The sequence below is a fragment of the Melospiza melodia genome, assembly GCF_035770615.1.
Source record: "Melospiza melodia melodia isolate bMelMel2 chromosome 7 unlocalized genomic scaffold, bMelMel2.pri SUPER_7_unloc_1, whole genome shotgun sequence".
NCBI lineage: Eukaryota > Metazoa > Chordata > Aves > Passeriformes > Passerellidae > Melospiza > Melospiza melodia.
The window spans coordinates 5,238,382-5,246,791 of NW_026948497.1; positions in this window are offsets into that span (position 1 = coordinate 5,238,382).

An 8,410-nucleotide genomic window follows, 5' to 3' on the forward strand; every position below is an offset into this window, starting at 1 on the left:
TACTAAAAAGAATAGAAGGAAAGGTTTCCTCAGAAGGCTAAGCTAGGAATAGAAAAAAAAGAATAACAAAGATCTGTGGCTCGGACAGAGTCCAAGCTATCTGGTCTGTGGTTGGCCATTAATTGTAAACATTCAAGATGGCCCAATCAAAAATCTACCTCATGCATTCCACAGCAGCAGATAACTATTGTTTATATTTTTTCTCTGAGGCCTCAGCTTCTCAGAAGGGAAAATCCTAAAGAAAAGGATTTTCACAAAAAGATGTCTGCAACATGGTGAAGAACCAGAACTTTGCTAAGTAGATATTGGGAAGGGCTGTGAGGTTTCTAGCCCTGTTTTTGTGGACTGGAATCACCTAGGAGACCATGGGAGCTTGGATGTCAGCACCAGAAAACTCTGTAATGAAGGTACTGATTTTCTTCTTTAAAAGGAGAGGGATTGATTATGATGAATGAGCCCTACAAGTTTTGTTCATATGGTGTGAAAGCCATCAGCTGGATGTATCAGAAGCGGCTGTTTTAGATTTGCCCTTTTGGCAGGGAGCTGGACAATATATATTTGCAGCAGCCTCTAATCCTGAGGACAAAGCCATGGGTGTTATAAAGCCTTGGTCAGCAATTATGGACCTGCTAAAACAGTTGGAATATGAGAAGCAAAGGGGGAAGAGCAGCAGCACAGCTGCTCCTTCGTGTAACGCCGTGCGGGAGCTGGCGGGCCCCGGCCGCTGTGAAAATGTGTCCTGCTACATTGGGACTGCGGCTGAGAACTGCTGTGAAAAGCGCCAATCACTTGGGTTTTTAAAAAAAATTTAAAAGTTTAATAGTAATAAAATGGTTATAAAAATAGTAACACAATTAGAGTAATAATAATTTGGACAATTTGAATTAGGACAATATGACACAATAGAACCAAAGAGTTACAGATGTCTGGGTACCTTTTTCTGGGCAGTGTGTTTCCAGTATCCATTTTCTGTCTGAAAAAGGACACCCGTTAACAAAGGATTAACCTTTAAAAACAACAGCCTGTTGCATATTCATACACTTCATGCATGATACATAAATTCCATTCAAAAATAGGATTCTGTCTGGTCATTGTTAGCTTCGTCCTCTGAATCTTTACAGCGCCTTTGAGGTGGGAAGATGTTCGTTTCTTCTGATAAGAGGGCAATAAATTTTTTTTCTCTGAAAGATTTAGGTGTCCTGTGGCTGCTATCTTGCTGCAAGTCCTTTCTTTCAAAAAAAGTATCCTACATAGCATTGTTTATACTTTAACATTGTTTATAACCTAAAGCTATATTTAACACACTACTTACGAGAATTAAAACAGCATTACTTTCTAACACAACACGTCTAATATTCATTTTAATATTTGTGGAAAGCCAATCATAAAATACACATTTTTCACAATCCCCACTCCTATTCTTTGTAAATCATTTGGTTTGAGCAATATTTCTTGTCTACTTGCATCTTCTGGACTATGCTGGCAAAATAAAACAGGGGATTACGCAAGGAAGAAATATCAAATCAGTTGTAACACATAAAATGAAAAATCTTAATTTCTTCTAATACATTACCCCACCAGCTAGGTTTTAACATTGTTTTCTAATTTTTGGACTGGTACCTGGGTTATTATCTACATACATTTTTTCTTCTTCGATTTCTTTTGCTTTTTCTAGAATGACTTTTCTGTGGTCATCAATTTTCAACAATCTGATATATTCAACTTTCCACAAACACCCCCTTCTTTGGCCAATACATAGTCTAAAGCCAACCTATTCTGATACACTACAGTTTTTGTTTGGCTTAGCTGACTTGATATTAACTCTAATGCCTGGGCAGCTTTATTTGCTACTATTTCTGTAAATGCTTGGAGTCTTGTAATACGACTCAACAGATAATTTGGGGTCAATACAGAGTTAGATTGCTGTGCTGGTTTTACCTTTTTGTTTACTAGTTGTTTTTTTACCAAATCCTGAACTGTAAGTTCAAATGTAAAACAAATCCATCTCTCTCCTTTTGGACATTCAATTCCAAATCTATTACCATTTTTCCTAAGTTTCTTGCAATCCAATAATTTTCCCCATTTTGCCTGCAGGTACCTAATTTGTATGGGTTATATAATAGTGGCTGTTGACATGGGTGTGTGTAATGGAAGAGGAACTTTGGTTTCTTTCCATGTAATACTTTCTGTGGCATTTGTGATGATCTTGCTGGTATTCCAAAAGGGAAAAGACAACTGTCTTGGTTTGGAAAGACAAGTGCCTGCTAAGGAAGGCAGGAGCCTCCCCTGAAATGGAGAATGTAAACCCTCCCCACCCATCCGAATTGCTATAAATTTTAAATTAAGAGGCTCTCAGGCAAAAAATATGAGATTAAGAAATAACAGATCTTTATTAGGGAATAAAAATAAAAGGATAAAATAAACAATGCAGTACACCAGAACAACACTGACAGAGTCAGAACTCAACCTGACACCCTGTTAGTCAGGGTGTTGTTAGCAGTCCCATTGGAAGTGTGGCTGCAGTCCTCCTGGAGTGTCAGGGGTGGTTCTGTTGAAGCAGGGGGTCCTGCAGAAAAGGGTTTAATCTTCCTCCAAAGATCCAGCGGAAGAAGAGGCAGCTGCTGTTCCTCTGGGGAATCCAGTGGAGAAGCTGTGTTGGTGTTTCAGAACCTCTGGATTATATCTGGGTAGCAATGCTTGGCTCCTCCCTCTGGGCAGAGCATCTCACAATGGGATGTTATAGTTCTTATCAGTCATGCAGTGACATTCAATAGTCTGTTATCAGCAGATGTCCCCTCCCAAGGGAGGAGTGATTGTGGTCACTCAAAGAGAGAGAGATAAGGCAAACTGCCCACTTGACAAAAGACAACTGCCATCCAGATGGTAATAGAATACATCTTTCATTGCAATCTGGAACAGATGGGCTCAGCATCATCTTCCTCCTGTTCATTTACTTCAGTTTCTTGCTCTAATTCCTGTTCCTCCAATTCCTCCCCTCTATCTTGTTCTGCTTTTCATTCCTTCAATGCTTGATACAACAGTCTCCAGGTAGTAGCCAAATTGACATCCGTCTTATCTCCCTTAGATATCACTTCCCATAGTCTCTTCCCAAACATTTTCTATGCCCTGGCACTGAAGGCAGTGTCGGCATCAGCTTTAAAGTCGTGTGATTTACACCATATTAGTAAGCTATGAAGAGCATAATCAGAAGCTTGAACATTTTTTCTTTTCAGTAAAGTTTTCCACGTAGACAAAACAGTCTTTTCCTCTTTTGATAAATTATTTCCCATTATTTTCCAAATCACTCACCTTGAATCAGACATCTGAATTAGGTCCAGACCTCCATAGCGTCCGTGCTGCCTTCCCTGAATTTTAGGGTACTCTTCACCTTTTTTTCTCTCTTTTTTCGCTTTCCTTTTTTACAGTCCAGTTGCAATCATGGTGGTTGGCACCAGATGTTGCTATAGAACGAGACACAGCGCAAAGCACCAACTCCATCAGAAGGGTGTATAAGAGCGATTTAATATAACAACATGTTGGCTTTATAGTTTTTCAAGATATTTTAATTTACTTAGCAGACACATCCACTGCCCATTTGTCATAAGGAAGAAACAATGTTCTCAGTAGGTGAACAAGGAGCCACATCATTCTGTGAGCCAGCTAAAGTCCGTATCTTTTTACTTTCTCTTTTCCATCCTGTTGCCATGGGGATAGCCTTGGTGTCTTCCTTGAGAGAGATACGAGGAGGAAGGCTTTCCTTATCTTCGGGAAGCCCTTGCTGGTTCACAAGAACAGCACAAAACGCCTTTCGTACACTGCCATGCCTATTGTCTGGCACTGGTCAAGCACAAGGGGATTGAAGCCAATTTACCCATAAGGATCAGCATAATTGCCTGTGCCAAACAGCACATCAGTGCCAGTCACACACCTGGGATCCTGCAGACCCAGCATAGCATTCTGCTCCACTGCCCTGGCTGCCAACTGAGTCCATTTAGACTCAAAAATGCCGAATTCTACAGTCAGAATAGAAGCCAAACTGTGGATGTCATAAGGTGTCAGCAAATCAGTAGCAAGCATCGAAGCAGCTGCATGACTTCAACAGACCCCAGACCATATTGTCCAACCTTATCATGGAGTTCCATCATAGCTATCCATGATAAAGGCTGATAGGTGTTATGAGTAACACCCCTAAGCACAGGGAAAGCCTGGCAACCCCCCAGTAAGGTGGCCGCACCTACCAAGTCTCATCCTTTGGGCCCCACAGGGACAGAGGCAGACGCCTGACTGGGAGTCAGCTCAACACCACGCAACACCGCGTCCCCTGCAGCATCAGCTCGGCCAGAGGAGCCATCTCGGCAATCCAGCAGACGCTGCCTGAAGGCACAATCAACCATTTCCTCGACCTTAGCTTTGACTTCTCCCCAGAACCGCCTGTGTTCCCTCAGACGTACAGTCACCTGACACGGGGAGATTGTCCACAAGGCCATCAAGGAGGGTCTACGCCGGCCGCGTCACCATTTGCGCTTAAAGTGAACACCAGAGCATCTTCCTGCACCACAGCCCCAGTGTCTGTGGGAGGCAGGGGCGGCGGGGCCGAACCAGCCACTGCAGGGCCCACTCCAGCCCCAGCAGAGCCCGTGCCCGTTGGCAGCCCAGCAGTGCTGTCTGCTGCACTATGGGCAGAGGACATGGCGGTGGACGCAGGTCCTGGCAGTACTCGTAGATCTGGTGTGGGTCGGAGCGGGACCTGCTTGGGGCTCCCTTACGTAGCGTGGGAGAGGAATGGGGCACAGAGAGAGACGCGACTCGTGGAACTGCAGGGCAGCACAGGAGTGTCCAGGACCACCCCTATGAGAGTTCTGCCCATGACATGAAACCCCACAGCAGACACCGCCCCCCCGAGTGGAGTGGGGTGGGCTGCCCACCCACCGTGGTGGGGCCCAAGATAGCATCGATCACACCCTGCCTCCAGCAGCTTCCACCGCCTGTGCATGCCCAGCAGGCTGCGCAGTCTCAGAGGCGGTTGATACCGCCCCCCTGAGGACGAGACCAGTGCTGAAGTGGATGAACCTGCTCCCGCTGTGCCCAGGGGGTGTTTTGTGGAAACGCCACAATTTCGACAAAGTGTTGTCACCAAATCAGACTCAAGCAGAGGTGGAGGCTGAGCCGGGGCTCCCTGCAGCCCCCGAGTGCCAGGAAGGTAAAAAGAGAGGGCAATGCCCCCACACACCGCCGTCTCCACGGTCTGAGGCAGGGTGGGCTTGGCTTAACTGACTCCACAGGGCCCCCAGGAGTCTGCGGGGTTCTGCCCACTTGCTGGCTGCTCAGAGCCAGCTGGCTGAGAGCCCAATCCACCTTTGGGGAACAAGCGTCACCCTCTGAGCCGGAACCGTCTCCCAGCTCACCATCCCGAGGGAGAGGGGAAGCTTCTGCTTCATGCAGAAATTCAAATTCCCCCTCCTCCATGTCCAAGATGGAAGAGTCCCCCTGGGAACTCTGAGAGCTACAAAACCCAAACCCTTGCCAAACCATGTCAAACTTTTTCCATTGCACCAGCAACAATCCCACGTCTATACTACAATCAGCAAAGAGAGCTTCCATGAGGCATTCTCCCACGAGAGACCACGCCTCCCTGGAGAACACCTCTGCGGTGTCTGAAAAAAACCCCTTGCTCTCTGGCCCACAGACATAATCTTTCAAAATTGTTCCAGGAAATGAAAGCCTGTTTCCACTCCATGAGACCTTTCCTGAGATCCAAAACCAAAGAGTCCTCCATAGAAACCACAGGGGTTGCCACTACGACAAGAGCTGCAGGCAAAGTGCCAAACGGCTCACAGTCACCATGCTAAAGCAGGGAGTGGGGGGTAAAACTATACGACCTCACTCATGGCTGTCCCACATATGGCCACCAGATAATTCAATTGGACACGAAATAATAAAACGCGGACACTGGAATTCCATGGTAAGAAGAAAGGAAGTTTATTTTCTGATTCCACTATTTATAGACTTTCAAAAGTGACAGAGGATTGGAGGATGGAATTGCCACCTCCCCACTGACACTGGACAAGCCAACAATCCATCAGATTTCTCCTCCTCCAGAAAGGAATGTAAAAACAACAATTATTTACATAAAAGTGCGTGAGAAACTCCATTACAAGAATGTAAACATCAGAAGGCTTAGAAGAACTTAGAAGACCAGGGCAACAAGGAGCCAAGCATTCCTAACTGGATATAATCTGAGATTTGGAACAATGAAGACAGCCTTTTCCCACTGGAATCCTAGAGAAGCAGATTTTTTCTACACTAGATTCCCAGAGGAAGTCCAGGCCCATCTACACCGCCACTGGATCTTCAGAGGACAACTCCACCTTTCTACAGGATCACTGCTTCAACAGAACCACACCTGTCACTCCAGGAGCACTGCAGCCACCATTTAATAGGACTGCTCCCACCACTCTGACCCACTGGGTGTCAGGTCGTATTCTGACTGTCAGTTTCCTTTGTTTTGTACTATTGCATTTGTATTTTTTTTTTCCTTATAAAGAACTGTTATTCCTATTCCCACATCTCTGCCTGAGAGCCTTTGAATTTCAAAATTATAATAATTCAGAGGGAGGGGGTTTATATTTTCCATTTCACAGGAAGTTCCTGCCTTCCTTAGCAGACACATGTCTTTTCAAACCAAGACAGAATGTCATCCATATAATGTAGGATAATGGCATCTGGGAAGGTCCTTTGGATGGGAGATAGGACATGGGCCATGTACCACTGGCATAGAAGGCGAGTTGTCCATTCTTTGGGGGAGGACTCACCATTGGTAGTGCTTCAGAGATGCCTGTCTGTTCAGGGAGGGTATGGAAAAGGCGAATCTGGGAGCATCTCGAGGATAGAGAGGGATGTTAAAAAAGTGGCCTTTAATATCAATGACTCCATTCAGTCTCCAATCATGGGGAAGCATGAAGTGAGAGAGAAGGCCAGACTTCAAGGGACCCATGTCCTCCATTATTTTAGCGCATTTTCTTTGTTTGGCAGGTTCACTGCTGAATTTGTGGTTTTGTTCTCTACCTAATCTGTGGTCTTGTAGTCCCCCTGTATTGTCCTCCCCCTGTCTTCACAGTGGCATAGGCTCCTCATTTTGTATTTTGTGTTTCTAAAATTAGACGTACTCCCTCATTGTTATTCAGTTCAGTTAGATGTCAATAATTTTCTTTGTCACCTATCCACTCCCTACCGAGGTTTAATCCCCAACCTTCCCAGTTGCCAATCCTTCCTATTCTTGCCCCTTTTCCCCAGAATCCTCCTTGCTCTCCCCTCCCACTGAATGTCAATCCTCCCCCAAACCTGCCCTTTCTTCTGGAGAATTCCCTGTCTATTCTGTATCTTTTAGAACCCTAATTGGTTTACCCAAGTTATGTCCCTCCCTATGGCTCCCTTACTGGTTCAAGTGTAAAATGTCCTGCTTGGACCCCTCCCCAACCATACTCCTATTGGTTTGCTACCCTAAACCCCTCCTCCTGAGTGATGTTATAAAAGCTCTTGTTCACCCCAAGTCTTTGTCTTGGCTGCTGGTCATGAAATAAAGCCACCCATGTTTCACCCCCAAGACCCGTGCTGCTGCCTTTTTGTTCCTGCACTGGACTGGGACTGGTAGCTGGGATTTGCAGAACTTGGGGGGATCTGTCACGCCCCTGTTGTCATTGTCACCTGGCCAGGGCACAGTCCATGCCGCGACACTCCATGACCTCATTAATTTTATGAAGGTCATGGAGGAGCTTCCAACTGTCCTTACCAGATTTTTTAAGAACAAAGACAGGGGAGTTCCAAGGGCTGTTGGTAGGTACAATGTGGCCCTGGGAAAGCTGCTGCTCCTCCATAAGGAGCTCGAGAATACATAATTTCTCTGTTGAGAAGGGCCACTGATCCACCCACAGTGGGGTGTCAGTCTTCCAGGTGAGTTGTGGGGTGTTGCACTCTGCAGTGGCCCCAACTAGAAATCCTGGGATGGAGGTGGAATATCAAGTCATGCTCCCCATTGGGACAATAGGTCCCTGGCCCACAGGGTGATGGGTGTCCTGAATATAAATGGCCTGATGGTGGCAGTTTGGCCCTCTGGTCCCTCTATTGTGATAGTATGCTTGCTCCTCATGGAGATGTAGGCTCCTCCAATCCCTGAGATTACTCCAGTGACAGGAGTCAGCTCTGTAGTAGATAGGGTCAGGCGTTCGGAAAATCTCGCGATGTCATGGAAAGCAGCAGGATTCCTCTCCCCCTAATGCCTAGTGATAAGGGATCACCCAAGAATGTAGTCCCCCCTAACATTAGTAACTTTCTACTCCTTATTAACCAATTACAGTAAGGTAAGACCTCCTGATGTAGAGAAAAAACTTTCCCGAGTATAAAACCCGATGGG